Consider the following 15909-nt stretch of genomic DNA (forward strand, 5'->3'; position numbering starts at 1 on the left):
TTGTTGTTGTTGTTGTTGTTGTTGTTGTTGTTGTTGTTGTTGTTGTCGTCGTCGTCGTCGATGTCATTTGTTGTTGTTGTTGTTATCGTCGTCGTCGTCGTCATCGTCGTCGTTGTCAGAGGTTATTTCTAAAGATTTCATTGATAGTCTTTGTTCTCGTCACCAAGACTTGCTAAGAACAAGCTTGGAACAGCAAGAGTTCCAAGAACAAGATTAGAACAACTCATTACATCATTACCAGTACGTCATTTGTATTTAGAACACACTTTAGAAAAAAACTCTTCAGCTACAAACCAGTCACCCTCACATGGCGGAGGTGTTTGTCTAAACCACTTACTGAAATGTTTTGAGGTTTAATGACCATGCACATGTTGAACCGGTGAGTGTCTTCCGCTGCTTAATTCGCAAATAACTATTTTATTAAAGTCCGCTTGAAACGCTCAAAGATGAAATTCCATGTTAAAAAGTGACAAAAGTTTCACATTTTCCCGTTGTAACAGCTTCCGATGATATTATATGAAAATTCTGATCCTCTGAGAGGATTCCCCGAAACAAAATCAGTTTGTACGCCTAATTTTAATAGAATTGTCCAAACAGTGTCGCTAATATTGTGCTAAAAGATGAATTCTAGAACAATGTCCAGACAGACACCACTTGGCAAAAAAAATTTCAGTGCTGGGAGATGAAAAAAAAAAACTACCTCGCTACGCGCGGGCTTCGCCCGCGCTCCGCTGGGATAATTACAGTATTTATAATGCGCTTGTCTTATGATAATTACTTTAAGCGTGCACTCATCTCGTCAGTACATGTGTATATGTAATTGTGGAATATTATTGAGATTCGATGGCTATGGATACTAACTATCAGCAAGGGAGGCGGGAGGTGTTTCTTGTTGTGGTGGTGTTTCTAGTGTGTGTGAAGGTGAGAGGTCAGAGTGTTAGTGCATTTTTCCAGCGTCGTTGGTGTCGTCTGCTTTCGTTTCTTCGTCCAGGCAGAAGGGAAAATCACTTCCCGGTTATCATGTTCACATGATCTGTGTCTGGGCAATCATTCATTAAAAAGTAAAAGAACCAAGAGCTAATACCAATAACTATAATAATTAAGTAGATGTGTACTGCCGGGCAGTACATACCCCAAGCGAAGTCGTCCATATGTGTGTACATGATTCTCTCTCTCTCTCTCTCTCTCTCTCTCTCTCTCTCTCTCTCTCTCTCTCTCTCTCTCTCTCTCTCTCTCTCTCTCTCTCTCTCTCTCTCTCTCTCTCTCTCTCTCTCTCTCTCTCTCTCTCTCTCTCTGTCTTAAAATGTGTCATCGATGACGTGTTTTCATACTTGCTAATGCGGCAGGCTAATCATGACGTCAAATTGAAACTTCTTGAAGTCTCTCAGAAAGGGACATGAAAACCATGTGGGGGTTACTGGTTTGGGCTGAAAAAAAACCCAACTCCACCTAAAATTCAAGCGCCTATGGGGCTGAATTATGCAGCATAAATTGTGAAACATCAGGATATCTCACACTTTCAATTCTGCCATCATGTCAAATCTGACAACAAACCTACCCACAAAATGTCATAAATATCGGTGTAGAATTGAGACTTAACGGTTTTTAACTGCCAAAAATAAGTTTTTTTGACTGGAATAGTTTGTCTTGAAATTCAGTTTGGGACAACGGACCCACCCACTAAATTTCATAAAGATAGGTGAAAATTTAAATGTAACGGTTTTTAACTGCCAAAATTATGTTTTTCTTCTGGAAAAGTATGGAGTGAAAATCAGTTGGGGACAACGAACCTACCCACAAAATTTCATAAATATCGATGAAGAATTGAGATTTAACGGTTATTAACTGCCAAAAATAAGGTTTTTTGTCTGGAAAAGTATGTCTTAAAATTCAGTTTGGGACAACGGACCCACCCACTAAATTTCATAAAGATAGGTGAAGAATTGAAATTTAACGTTTTTTAACTGCCAAAATTATGTCTTTCTTCTGGAAAAGTATAGAGTGAAAATCAGTTGGGGACAACGAACCTACCCACAAAATTTCATAAATATCGGTGAAGAATTGAAATTTAACGGTTTTTAACTGCCAAAATTATGTTTTTCTTCTGGAAAAGTATGGAGTGAAAATAAGTTGGGGACAACAAACCTACCTTTAAAATTTCATAAGAATCAGTGAAGAAATAGGATTTAACGATTTTTTAACGGCCTTTAAATCATTGGTGATGTCATCATAACCCAGTCGTTGTAGTTGTCGTCGTAGTTGTTGGTGTTGTTGTTGTCATGTTCGTTGTCGTGATTGTTGTTGTTCTCGTGTTGTTGTTTTTGTTGTTGTTGTTGTTGTTGTTGTTGTTGTTGTTGTTGTTGTCGTCGTCGTCGATGTCATTTGTTGTTGTTGTTGTTATCGTCGTCGTCGTCGTCATCGTCGTCGTTGTCAGAGGTTATTTCTAAAGATTTCATTGATAGTCTTTGTTCTCGTCACCAAGACTTGCTAAGAACAAGCTTGGAACAGCAAGAGTTCCAAGAACAAGATTAGAACAACTCATTACATCATTACCAGTACGTCATTTGTATTTAGAACACACTTTAGAAAAAAACTCTTCAGCTACAAACCAGTCACCCTCACATGGCGGAGGTGTTTGTCTAAACCACTTACTGAAATGTTTTGAGGTTTAATGACCATACACATGTTGAACCGGTGAGTGTCTTCCGCTGCTTAATTCGCAAATAACTATTTTATTAAAGTCCGCTTGAAACGCTCAAAGATGAAATTCCATGTTAAAAAGTGACAAAAGTTTCACATGTTCCCGTTGTAACAGCTTCCGATGATATTATATGAAAATTCTGATCCTCTGAGAGGATTCCCCGAAACAAAATCAGTTTGTACGCCTAATTTTAATAGAATTGTCCAAACAGTGTCGCTAATATTGTGCTAAAAGATGAATTCTAGAACAATGTCCAGACAGACACCACTTGGCAAAAAAATTTTCAGTGCTGGGAGATGAAAAAAAAAACTACCTCGCTACGCGCGGGCTTCGCCCGCGCTCCGCTTGGATAAATAAATAAATAAATAAATAACATTTGTAAAAAAAACACTAAATGAAAAAATGTTGACACCTAGGAAAGCAAATACTCATACGACTGCCCTATGCCATTCGTGATGATAATCAGAAACACATGTTATTCCCCCCCTCTGCTTCTTTCTCTCTGTAAACGTGTAGGGCTAGTTATTGACTCACATGCGAAGCAAAAGTGAGTCTATGTACTCACCCGAGTCGTCCGTCCGTCCGTCCGTCCGGACGTCCGTCCGGAAAACTTTAACGTTGGATATTTCTTGGACACTATTCAGTCTATCAGTACCAAATTTGGCAAGATGGTGTATGATGACAAGGCCCCAAAAAACATACATAGCATCTTGACCTTGCTTCAAGGTCAAGGTCGCAGGGGCCATAAATGTTGTCTAAAAACAGCTTTTTTTCACATTTTTCACATTTTCTCTGAAGTTTTTGAGATTCAATACCTCACTTATATATGATATATAGGGCAAAGTAAGCCCCATCTTTTGATACCAGTTTGGTTTACCTTGCTTCAAGGTCAAGGTCACAGGAGCTCTTCAAAGTTGGATTGTATACATATTTTGAAGTAACCTTGACCCTGAACTATGGAAGATAACTGTTTCAAACTTAAAAATTATGTGGGGCACATGTTATGCTTTCATCATGAGACACATTTGGTCACATATGATCAAGGTCAAGGTCACTTTGACCCTTATGAAATGTGACCAAAATAAGGTAGTGAACCACTAAAAGTGACCATATCTCATGGTAGAAAGAGCCAATAAGCACCATTGTACTTCCTATGTCTTGAATTAACAGCTTTGTGTTGCATGACCTTGGATGACACCCAAGGTCACATGTATTTTGGTAGGAAAAATGTGTAAAGCAGTTCTTAGTGTATGATGTCATTGCTATGTAAAGGTCAAGGTCAAGCATGTGAGTCGTATGGGCTTTGCCCTTCTTGTTTTTTGTTATTCCCCCCTCTGCTTCTTTACCTCTGTAAACTTGTAGAGCTAGTTATTTTTCGATAATGACCCAGTAACCAAACAAATAACGAGCCAGCAACAGCCTGAATCCTCGATAGTGCAATGGGTTGAGATGCTGTTCTGTTTTGGTACTACTTTTGCGACTGAAAAGTTCCGAACGCTCTATACGTACGAAATATATATCTCTGGAGCTAACAATACAAACATACCGCATTTAAATTAACAACTACAGGCCTGAACACATGAATCTCCATATAAAATCCATGAGTTAGGTTGTTTTCTGAATCTAGATCTGCCGTGCACAAACCGTTCATCACAAGCAAATTCCCAAGGCAAGTAACTCATACTCTAGCCGACAAGAGTAGTTCCCCTTCTTTTAACGCAGTTTCTTCGACAACACTGACTGCAATCCGACGGTCAGTTTTCAACAATATTTCATTTTATAAACAGATCACACGCAACCAAATGCACACATCTCATCAATTTAAACAACATAAAGCGGTTTCATACACTATTTTCCCCAGAAAACTGAACTTCATACAGTAATTAACGTTGGAACACGGGTGCAAAAGTTCGTCTGCTAGTCCCATTTGACGAAAGAACATTATCTTAAGCGATACTAAAACATAAACAGAACACACAATATCTGCCTTTACCGCCACAGCAGAATAACAGCATATCTGTGTACTTGATTTTAGTCTAAAACAGGGAAACTGACAAGAAGTGTTAACAGAATGGAATGATTTGCACGGAACTATACAACCGCGCATTAATCGATCGCCTGCGCAGGTTGACTGGTTGAGTGATTCGGATTCGATCAAACTTTCGCACAAAAACTCCTGTTTTCTTTGAATAACTTAAGAAAGGAGGAATAAAGAGGTTACACACCTCGTCTCAGTGATTATTAAAAATAATGGTCTCAGTTCGCGGTCATGAAAAAGCTCGCTGAAGCTCGCATTTGTCATGATCCGCCAACTTCGACCATTAATTTTAATAATCACTGAGACTCGGCATGTAACATCTACGTAACTTACCCAACAACAAAAATCACTTACCCAACAACGGGCCTGAATCCTCAATAGCTCACAGGTTGATGAGCTAGACTTTGAGGGAACTACGTTAGCGATTGAAAAGTTTCGAACGCTCTAATATACAAAATATACATCTCTAGACCAAACAATACAAACATACTGCATTTAAACTAGCAACTACATGCTTGAACACATTAATCTCCATATAAAATCCATGAGTTTGGTTGTTTTCTAAATCCAAATCTAACGATCAGTGCAGAGAAACTCGCTTTAGATCTCTTATGAGTGCAAGCAAACTCCCAAGTAATGCTGCGTCGCTCAAAACAAATAACGGTTTTGGGTGTGACGAAAAAAAGAACAGGGCCGGAGTGCTATGTTAATTATGAGCAGTTCTTCCACACCCATTTAAAATATGACACTACCAGCATGTTCCCGCATTTTGAGCCAGATTTTTTTGCTTGGGCAAATCGACGTTGCAGTTCCGGAGCAAATGATCAAAATGTCCTTGCGAATTTAACATTTATAAACATGTCGTCATTTGCTTCAGCCGCTGGACTGAATATCGGTCATTTGAACATTTATCATCTTTGAACAAAATTCCTGATCTCTGCGTGTTTAAATCAACATTCTCCCATAACCCATTTGTTTGGGATTTCAGAGACTAGGCTAGACTCACGCATCTGTGATGATATGTTGCGGATTCCTCATTATTATGTAATCCGACGTGACAGTATGGAAGTACAACATACTGGTCTTGCTGTTTATGTCCATGATTCCATAGCAAAGTTTGTTAAGCGCAGGGCTGATTTGGAAGTGAACAGTATTGAGTGCCTTTGGCTCGAAATTGCGTATAAGAATTCGAATTCTTTTCTCCTCGGCTTTGTATATAGAAATCCCGCATCCCATTCAGCTTGGTCTGACGATTTTATTGATTTGATGGATAACATTAAATGTAATAATCGTAATGGTTTGTTACTTGGTGATTTAAACATCGATTTGCATAAAACCCAGACAGCCTGGCGCTCAGTAACGTCTCTCTTTGGATTCCATCAACTTGTGAACACCTCAACCAGATTGACTGATACAACATCAACGTTGATTGACCACATTTACACTAATAATACCTCCATGGTGTCAAACGTGAAAACTGTACCTTCAAGCATCAGTGACCATTATTCAATATTTTGTTCTTGGTCGTTCAAGTTGTCTAAGCCGGTGCACAAGGGCCATACAACTATTGAATATAGAAGCTTTAAAACGTTTGATGAAACCAAGTTCTTCTTTGATCTCAGTTTAGCACCATTTTCTTCTGTGTTTAATCATGTTGTTGCTGACGAGGCGTTGGGCGCCCTTCTAGATATATGTTATCCTATAGTGGATAAGCATGCCCCACTACGTCACCACAGAGTGAAATATCCATCTCTTCTCCCATGGTTGACGGAACAGATTATTGAAGCCATGTCCCTGCGTGATTTTTACAAAGCAAACAACATGAAGTCTGACTTTAAGAAACAAAGGAATAAAGTGACAGAATTAACACGTCAAGCAAAAGCAAATTATTTTAATAAATTAATCGAGGACAAGTAAGATATTGCAACCATCTCCCCTGAAGATTTTAATAACCATTTTTTGTCACTTGCTAATAGGTTAAATGAATCTGCAAAATGCGACAGTCCCGATTCTGATTTTGAAGTTTCTTTCTCAAAATTACATGATTTTTGTAATGACAAATGTAAACCGGACGATTTTTTTACTATTCCAGACATGGCAGTGCATGAGGTAGGTAAGGCGCTAGAAGACCTTGCGAATAAAAAGTCCATGGGTCCTGACAAGATTCCTCCTTACTTGGCCAAATTAGCTCTACCATATATTGTGAAGCCACTCATCTATGCGTATAATCTCTGCATAAAGCAAAATACTGTACCTAGTTTATTAAAGAGAGCAAAAGTAATTCCACTCCATAAAGGCGGACATTTATCCGACCCAAATAATTTTAGACCCATTTCCTTATTACCCATTTTATTCAAACCATTGAAAAAACATATTCACAAACATTTGCTCGCGTACATAGAAAGCAGAAACCTTTCCCATCAATTTCAATCTGGTTTTCGAACAAATCACTCTTGTCACAGCGCCCTTACCACGCTATGCGACACCTGGTTGTCTGCAACAAACCGATCTGAAATCAGTGGTGCTGTGTTTCTCGACTTTAAAAAAAGCGTTTGATCTTGTTGATCATTCAATTTTACTGAAGAAATTACAGTTGTATATCAGAAACAGTTCAGTGTGTAACTTTTTTGCTTCCTGTTTACAGGACAGATCTCAATATACTGCCCTAAACTGTAAAAAATCTACTGAGGAGACTGTGAAATGCGGGGTGCCTCAATGGTCAGTGCTTGGGCCGATCTTGTTCTGTCTGTAAATCAATGATCTGCCACTGCACATTTCTGATAGTAATGTAAGAAGTGATTTTTTTGCTGACGATTCTTCTCTTCATTCAAGTGGAAAGTCTGCTCCAGTAATAGAGTCCTCCCTTCAAACAGTTTTAAACGATCTAAATAACTGGTGTAGTGCTAATGCTATGCTTGTCCATCCAATAAAAACTAAAAGTATGTAAATGCAACCAGACAAAAACACCAGATTTCTCCACTCAAACTAAATCTTACTATTGGTACGCACTCAATTGAAAACGTTCAACAGCATCGCGTTTTAGGGGTAATTCTTGATTGTAAATTCAAGTGACAGGCACAATTACAGCATATTTGCAAGAAAGTAGCCAATAACGTTTTCCTCCTATCCAAGTTAAAGCAATATACCGACAGAAGGACTCTGGAAATGTTCCACCATGCTCATGTAATGCCTCACATTAATTATGTTTCGACGCTCTGGGATGGCAGCAGTGATGTCGACTTGAAAAAGTTAGACTCTCTCTATCGTCGCTCGGCCAAACTCATCGTAAAGGATAATGCCTCAACAGATATGAAATTAAAAATGCTTAACTTTCTTCCACTGGAAAAGCATCTCAAGTTAAACAAAGCCATTTTCATGCATAAATTGTATTACGGTAAAGTGCCGATTTACATTGCATCATTATTTAATAAAGCTACCCACATATATGGGTCGGTCAACTTGATCCCACCAATTCTACGAATTGACCTGTATAAGACCAGTCTTGCTTTTTCGGGTACTTCAGTTTGGAATTCACTTCCATCATCCTTTAAGCACTTAAAGTCATTAAACAGTTTTAAAAAATGTGTTAAAAACCACTTAATGTCTGAGTAGTTTAACGCCTTTTGACTTACCACACTTAGTATTACGTCAAAGATATGCTGTGCATTGTATATTCTGAACATATTTTTGTTACACTAATGCTACATGTTCGATTGCTACCAGCTTGTATTTATAATTACCCACATAGTATGTATTTGATTTTATGAATAACCACATGTGTATGCTCTTCATGCCTCATCTTAATCATCATCATCATCATCATCATCATCATTATCATCATCATCATTATCATCATCGTCATCATCATCATCATCATCTTTATTATCCCGTCGCGATGTAACCTTCGTGGTTGAAAACGACGTTAAACACCAAAATTAATAAAGAAAGAAAGATCTTTATTATCACGTTTTGCGACCTCCTTTCGTTGGTTAACTTTTTAATTTTTATTTTTTTAATTATATCATTGTGTGTCTATGCGTCCCGGTCCACCACGAAACCAGTCTTAAGTCGCACCAGGCGAAAGCGAGTTAGCGTGATCAAAAGGTACTGAGGGTCTATCTGGGTGAAATTCACTTTTTTGCAGAAACGTGTTCTGTAGACCCCAAATTATCATGACAACCAAACAATATGTCAAAATCAATCGCTAAATAGTTAAATTATTGGATTTAAATGCAATACATCCATCTAAAAAGTCAAGCATGACATCAAAATGCCCTCACTTTGACCGATAATTTGCTTAGTGTATCCCTGACAGGGCCCCAACAAGTTTGGTACCGTCGGAAAGCTCATTGCATCAGCTTTCCCGCCATGTACTGCAGTGGTTAAAAATACCCGTCCACTTCCTCCAAATAAGGAAATCGTGACGTAAACAAACTTTTAGATTGAACCAATCAGCTTTGTCTGCCTTCCAAAAAGGACTAGCAACGGCCTCCTCATTGGTCAAATCATTCCAGGGGGAAGTAACACACTACCATTTCCGTTCGCTGAACGAAACCAAAACTATGACTGACGTACGCCGATTGACAGCGATTCTCAACTGCGATTCGCTTGAAAATAACCACAAACTCCAAGATTTGTTGTCGGATTTCTTTGCCGAAGACGTTGCTGGATTCAGTGACTCCGATTCTCATGCCGAGATATGTGACGCTTGCTGAATATGCGGACGAAGAGGAGACAGACCGTCCGCTCGTCAGTGTCAAAAACCCCGTTGGCGTTTCTAATGACACTGCATCAAGTTGATCAACTACAAGAACACACGTAGTTGAGGCGAGTTGTAGAGGAGATGTGATGGAGGTGCATGCTGCAGTTCGTTAATTGCAACAGGGCTGTGATGTGCTCGAGAGAACTCGCCTTCGTTGCTGCAAAGCCAATGGAACTGGCTGCAAACAGATTAAAGTTCCCGACGCTGCACCCGGAAATACTCGTCGTGGATGTATCACCCAGTTTGATCCGGAGGAGATTGTAGCTCTACAGCTCTCAGTGCAAGACATGTATAAAGGTGAGGTTGGAGGTGGTGTCAACATTGATGTGCAAGAGCTTTTGTGGAGGAGTTCCTGTGTTTGGGATCTACATTCTGATCTGTACGTATTCCTATTCGATGCCAACAAAGTGATTGATACAAGTAAGCTGATTTTGCTCAAGTGTTTGTCAAACTAATGGACAAAAACGTAGGTGAGATACATGTAACCTCTTTATTCCTGATAATGACAGTGAACATGTTTGCTGATGTGTATGACTGACCGTTTTCCTCTACATGTATGATGTAAACACAGCCTTCAAAAATGGTGATAGTTGTTCTTTTAACCCCCTTGTTTTGCATTTAAAGGATGCATGAAAGATTAAAGTACACTTGTGCAACATTTGGAAGGGTTAGGTTAATTGTCAACCCCCGTTGCTAAGGAAAATGTGAAGCTGGTGCCTTCCAAAACTTTCAAGCCCGATTTCTCAAAATGGCCGCCGGTCAACTTCTTTCATAAAAATGGCCGTAATATCGTTATTTATTGACCTAGAGCTTTATTTTTTTTTTTAAACATCCAGGAAAGACTAACAATTTCAAAATAATAACTTACTCAAATCATCCAAATTTCGACTTAAGACTGATTTTGTGATGGACTGTCACAAATTGTAAGAAAAGGCGTAGCCTTAAATCTTAATCCTTGTTAAATAAAGTTCAATTCAATTCACTTCTCTCTCTCTTTCTCTCTCTCTCTCTCTCTCTCTCTCTCTCTCTCTCTCTCTCTCTCTCTCTCTCTCTCTCTCTCTCTCTCTCTCTCTGTATGTGTGTATGTCTGTCTGTCTGCCTCTCTGTCCCTCTCTAACTTTCTCTCTTTCTCTCTCTCTCTGTCACGTTTCAATATATCACTTAAGGTGATTATGAACCGGTTAATTACTACTAATTAACTAACCACACCACGATCCACTCTCGCAGTCATACAATTAAATAGAGTCAACAAAAGTATAAGTTTCAGACGCCTGTTTATGTATAAACTCGCCACCTCCCTCGAGCCTTCACTCAAAATATGTTCCTTTTACGTTCTCAACACGTAAAAAACCCGTGGTCACTGACAACATGCCAGTAGTATATAGAAAATTATAGTAACACGCTGATCCCGTGTAAATACAGTCAAATGAGAATGTTCTGTTCAAAAAGCTCTAGTTCATGCAGGGGTCACACACCCCACGTTGTCACTACTCCAATGAAATCACAGATAAGGAAAAGACAACGGTGGTCAACGGGGTGCGTAAGACACGGTGCACTTAGCTTTCTTTCTGTATGCTGGTTAGCCGGTATGCTGGTTAGCCGGGTTGCTGGTTATGCTTGGTTAGCCGGGTTGCTGGTTAGCCGGTTCGCTGGTTAGCCGGTCTGCTGGTTAGCCGGTCTGCTGGTTAGCCGGTTAGCGTAGCTTCCTCAGGTCCCAGCTCCAACGTCTGCAGCTAGCAGTGCCCCGTCAAAAGGCAGCCGTGCAGCGGTTACAGGAAACCGACAGAAACGAACGAAGGCTGCAAACAGAAAGCATCGGTGCACTAAACATGTCAGCTACCCCTCACCCACCACCTTAAAACATGTCATCTTTAAATATCTCATCGAGCACGTGGGCCTGCACAAAACGGACTTTTTACAACAACAAAACAGTCATTTTCCGTCCTTCTCTCCCTATCTGCAAAAACCATATACAGATTAGTATTTTAGCGTCACAGAGAGTAAATTATGCGCTAACCTGGAAAGAACAACAGAGAGTATTTCATTCCACAAACACAGACTCAACAACAGCGTTTAATAATGATTTATTACCTCAAAAGCCTATGATTGTACTCTCATGGAAGCAAAATCCGCCTCCTCTCTGGAACAGCCTCTGTTCGTCAACAGTGACCAAAAACGTCCAGAACCCCTTGTCGAATCCTTATGCGAAAGCCCTTGCCGACGAAGGAAAGTTGACGACTTGTCCTCAGCAAAATACGTGGCAGAGAGAAGAAATAATTGGTGGAAGTTCCCTTAGAGTGCCGAATATAATACTCGGTGAAAAACCATCATACTCTAGAAACTGTGTATTAGATCCTTCCCCTTCTGCCGCTGGGTGTCAAGTGTGTCGTCCTCGAGTCTCTGACAGACCACCTAGCCAAATACACGTGACTGACCTTGTCACAAAACCAGTCCAGCTATACACAATTCTGCCTCCCAAGCAGAAAAAAGACACGAGAAACTCAATCCGTGAAAATCCCGTGCGCGCTGTCAGCGAAAAACCGTCAGCCCTATGACAGCAGAAACCCCCACTGTGAAACTCGTGCACTACAAAACATCCGTGCTAGTTGAGCACTGTCAGCAAACTCTGCTGTAGCCCAATATCACGTACAGGCGCTTTCTATCATACTCGACCAAGAACAGGCACTCCACTGAGTGACACTTTCTTGGTCTCTGTCACCCGATCGTGACACTCTCTCTCTCTCTCTCTCTCTCTCTCTCTCTCTCTCTCTCTCCCTCTCTCTCTCTCTACCCCCTCACTATCTCTCTCTCTCTCTCTCTCTCCCCCTGTCTGTCTGCCTCTCTGTCTCTCTCTGTCTTTGTCTCTCTCTCTCTCTCTCTCTCTCTGTCTCTGTATGTCTGTCTGTCTGCCTCTCTGTCTCTCTCTAACTTTCTCTCTCTCTTTCTCTTCTCTCCCCTTCTCGCTCTCCCCCCATCTCTCTCTCTCTCTCTCTCTCTCTCTCCCTCTCTCTCTGTCTGTCTGTCTTCCTCTCTGTCTTTGTCTCTGTCTGTCTGTCTGTCTGCCTCTCTGTCTCTCTCTGTCTTTCTTTCTCTCTCTCTCTTTCTCTCTCCCTCTCTCTCTCTCCCCCCTCTCACTCTCTCTCTCTCTCTCTCTCTCTCTCTCTCTCTCTCTCTCTCTCTTTCTCTCTCTCTCTACTATACTACGAGTCCAAGCTATCAGACACATACTCTACTGTCTCTTCCCTCAGGATTTGTGAATTCCCACAATTGAAAGCTGAGGTCTTTCTTAATGTATTTCCATTCAGCATTTTGCTTGTTTCTATGTTACATAAGTGAAAACGGACCACACAGATATCGACGAGTCCTGTGTCGTAGGCGATGACACGTGTGTCCACGCAACTCTGCTCCTGGCCTGCGACCCCGTGGCTGGTGTGTGCTGTGAGTCGTTAACATTCAAGTAGTTATGCTTTCAATGATGTTTGTTCTGACTGAGGACACTCTATCCTAGCTCGTAAAGTATCATATGTTATTTGTAATGTTGACCTAAATGTGACATTTTACACAGATCGAGACAGTTAGCGTCATAGTCTTCTAAACGAACATTGACTCTCAAGATCTGTGTAAAACAGGGGCGGTTCACATCATTTTTGACTCACATGCGAAGCAAAAGTGAGTCTATGTACTCACCCGAGTCGTCCGTCCGTCCGTCCGTCCGGACGTCCGTCCGGAAAACTTTAACGTTGGATATTTCTTGGACACTATTCAGTCTATCAGTACCAAATTTGGCAAGATGGTGTATGATGACAAGGCCCCAAAAACATACATAGCATCTTGACCTTGCTTCAAGGTCAAGGTCGCAGGGGCCATAAATGTTGCCTAAAAAACAGCTATTTTTCACATTTTTCCCATTTTCTCTGAAGTTTTTGAGATTCAATACCTCACCTATATATGATATATAGGGCAAAGTAAGCCCCATCTTTTGATACCAGTTTGGTTTACCTTGCTTCAAGGTCAAGGTCACATGAGCTCTTCAAAGTTGGATTGTATACATATTTTGAAGTGGCCTTGACCCTGAACTATGGAAGATAACTGTTTCAAACTTAAAAATTATGTGGGGCACATGTTATGCTTTCATCATGAGACACATTTGGTCACATATGATCAAGGTCAAGGTCACTTTGACCCTTATGAAATGTGACCAAAATAAGGTAGTGAACCACAAAAAGTGACCATATCTCATGGTAGAAAGAGCCAATAAGCACCATTGTACTTCCTATGTCTTGAATTAACAGCTTTGTGTTGCATGACCTTGGATGACCTTGGGTCAAGGTCACATGTATTTTGGTAGGAACAATGTGTAAAGCAGTTCTTAGTGTATGATGTCATTGCTAGGTTTAGTTATTTGACCTTGACCCTGAAGGTCAAGGTCATGTAAAGGTCAAGGTCAAGCATGTTCTTGTTAAAGGGGGGGGGGGGATTACAACTTTTTGGGGGGACAGATCGACGACGCAAAGCGCTTAGTTCAGGGAGCGAAGCGCCCGAACCTCGTTGCGGGTCCGGAGGTTCAACAAAGTGCATGCAATGTTGGCATGAGGCGCTACCGTTTCTCGACTTTAAAAAAGCGTTTGATCTTGTTGGTCATTCAATTCTATTGAAGAAATTACAGTTGTATGTCAGAAACAGTTCAGTGTGTAACTTCTTTGCTTCCTATTTACAGGACAGATCTCAATATACTGCCCTAAACTGTAAAATATCTACTGAGGAGACTGTGAAATGCGGGGTGCCTCAAGGTTTAGTGCTTGGGCCGATCTTGTTCTGTCGGTATATCAATGATCTGCCACTGCACATTTCTGATAGTAATGTTAGAAGTGATTTTTTTGCTGACGATTCTTCTCTTCATGCAAGTGGAAAGTCTGTTCCAGTAATAGAGTCCTCCCTTCAAACAGCTTTGAACGATGTAAATAACTGGTGTAGTGCTAATGCTATGCGTGTCCATCCAATAAAAACTAAAAGTATGGTAATTGCAACCAGAGAAAAACACCAGATTTCTCCACTCAAAGTAAATCTTACTATTGGTACGCAATCAATTGAAAAAGTTCAAGAGCATCGCGTTTTAGGGGTAATTATTGATTGTGAATTCAAGTGGCAGGCACAATTACAGCATATTTGCAAGAAAGTAGCCAAGAACGTTTTCCTCTTATCCAAGTTAAAGCAATTTACGGACAGAAGGACTCTGGAAATGTTCCACCATGCTTATGTAATGCCTCACATTAATTATGTTTCGACGCTCTGGGATGGCAGCAGTGATGTCGACTTGAACAAGTTAGACTCTCTCTATCGTCGCTCGGCTAAACTTATCGTAAAGGATAATGCCTCAACATATATGAAATTAAAAATGCTTAACTTTCTTCCACTGGAAAAGCATCTCAAGTTAAACAAAGCCATTTTCATGCATAAATTGTATTACGGTAAAGTGCCGATTTACATTACATCATTATTCAATAAAGCTACCCGCAGATATGGGTCGGTCAACTTGATCCCACCGATTCCACGAATTGACCTGTATAAGACCAGTCTTGCCTTTTCGGGTACTTCAGTTTGGAATTCGTTTCCATCATCCTTTAAGCACTTAAAGTCATTAAACAGTTTTAAAAAATGTGTTAAAAACCACTTAATGTCTGAGTTGTTTAACGCCTTTTGATTTACCACACTTACGTTAGTATTACGTCAAAGATATGCTGTGCATTGTATATTCTGAACATATTTTTGTTGTACTATTGCTACATGTTCGATTGCTACCAGCTTGTATTTATAATGACCTGCATAGTATGCATTTGATTGTATAAATAACCACATATGTATGCTCTTCATGCTTCATCATCAGTATCATCATTATCGTCTTCATCATCGTCATCATCATCGTCATCTTTATTATCACGTGCTGAAATCTTCCGACCTCCTTTTGTTGGTTAACTTTTTAACTTTTTAATTTTTAATGTTTTAATTATATAATTGTGTGTCTATGCGTCCCAAGGACAGTTTGTAAGAAAAGGCGTAGCCCTAAATCTTAATCCTTGTTAAACAAGAAATTCCTCCGAGGTAGGAAAAACACCCCCGTCCTTACCATTCTCACTGCCACCAACTGAGAAGGTTATTTCCCTTTGACCATTAATATGTCCCTCTATAAGTCCTTGTAGAATCTTAATCCACCAATAACTCCCTAACCGTGTGTTTGACTGGTCCCAATTTTTTGTAAGGACCGTGTCAGGAATGTATAGAACCTGTTCACCAAGTTTGGTGACGATCGGTCCGTTCATTCTTGAGATCTATATGCGAACACAAACACACAAACAAACAAACACATCGACCGAATCCTATACACACCCCTATACCGGGGGTGTAATAAAG

The sequence above is a fragment of the Littorina saxatilis genome, linkage group LG8 (assembly GCF_037325665.1).
Source record: "Littorina saxatilis isolate snail1 linkage group LG8, US_GU_Lsax_2.0, whole genome shotgun sequence".
NCBI lineage: Eukaryota > Metazoa > Mollusca > Gastropoda > Littorinimorpha > Littorinidae > Littorina > Littorina saxatilis.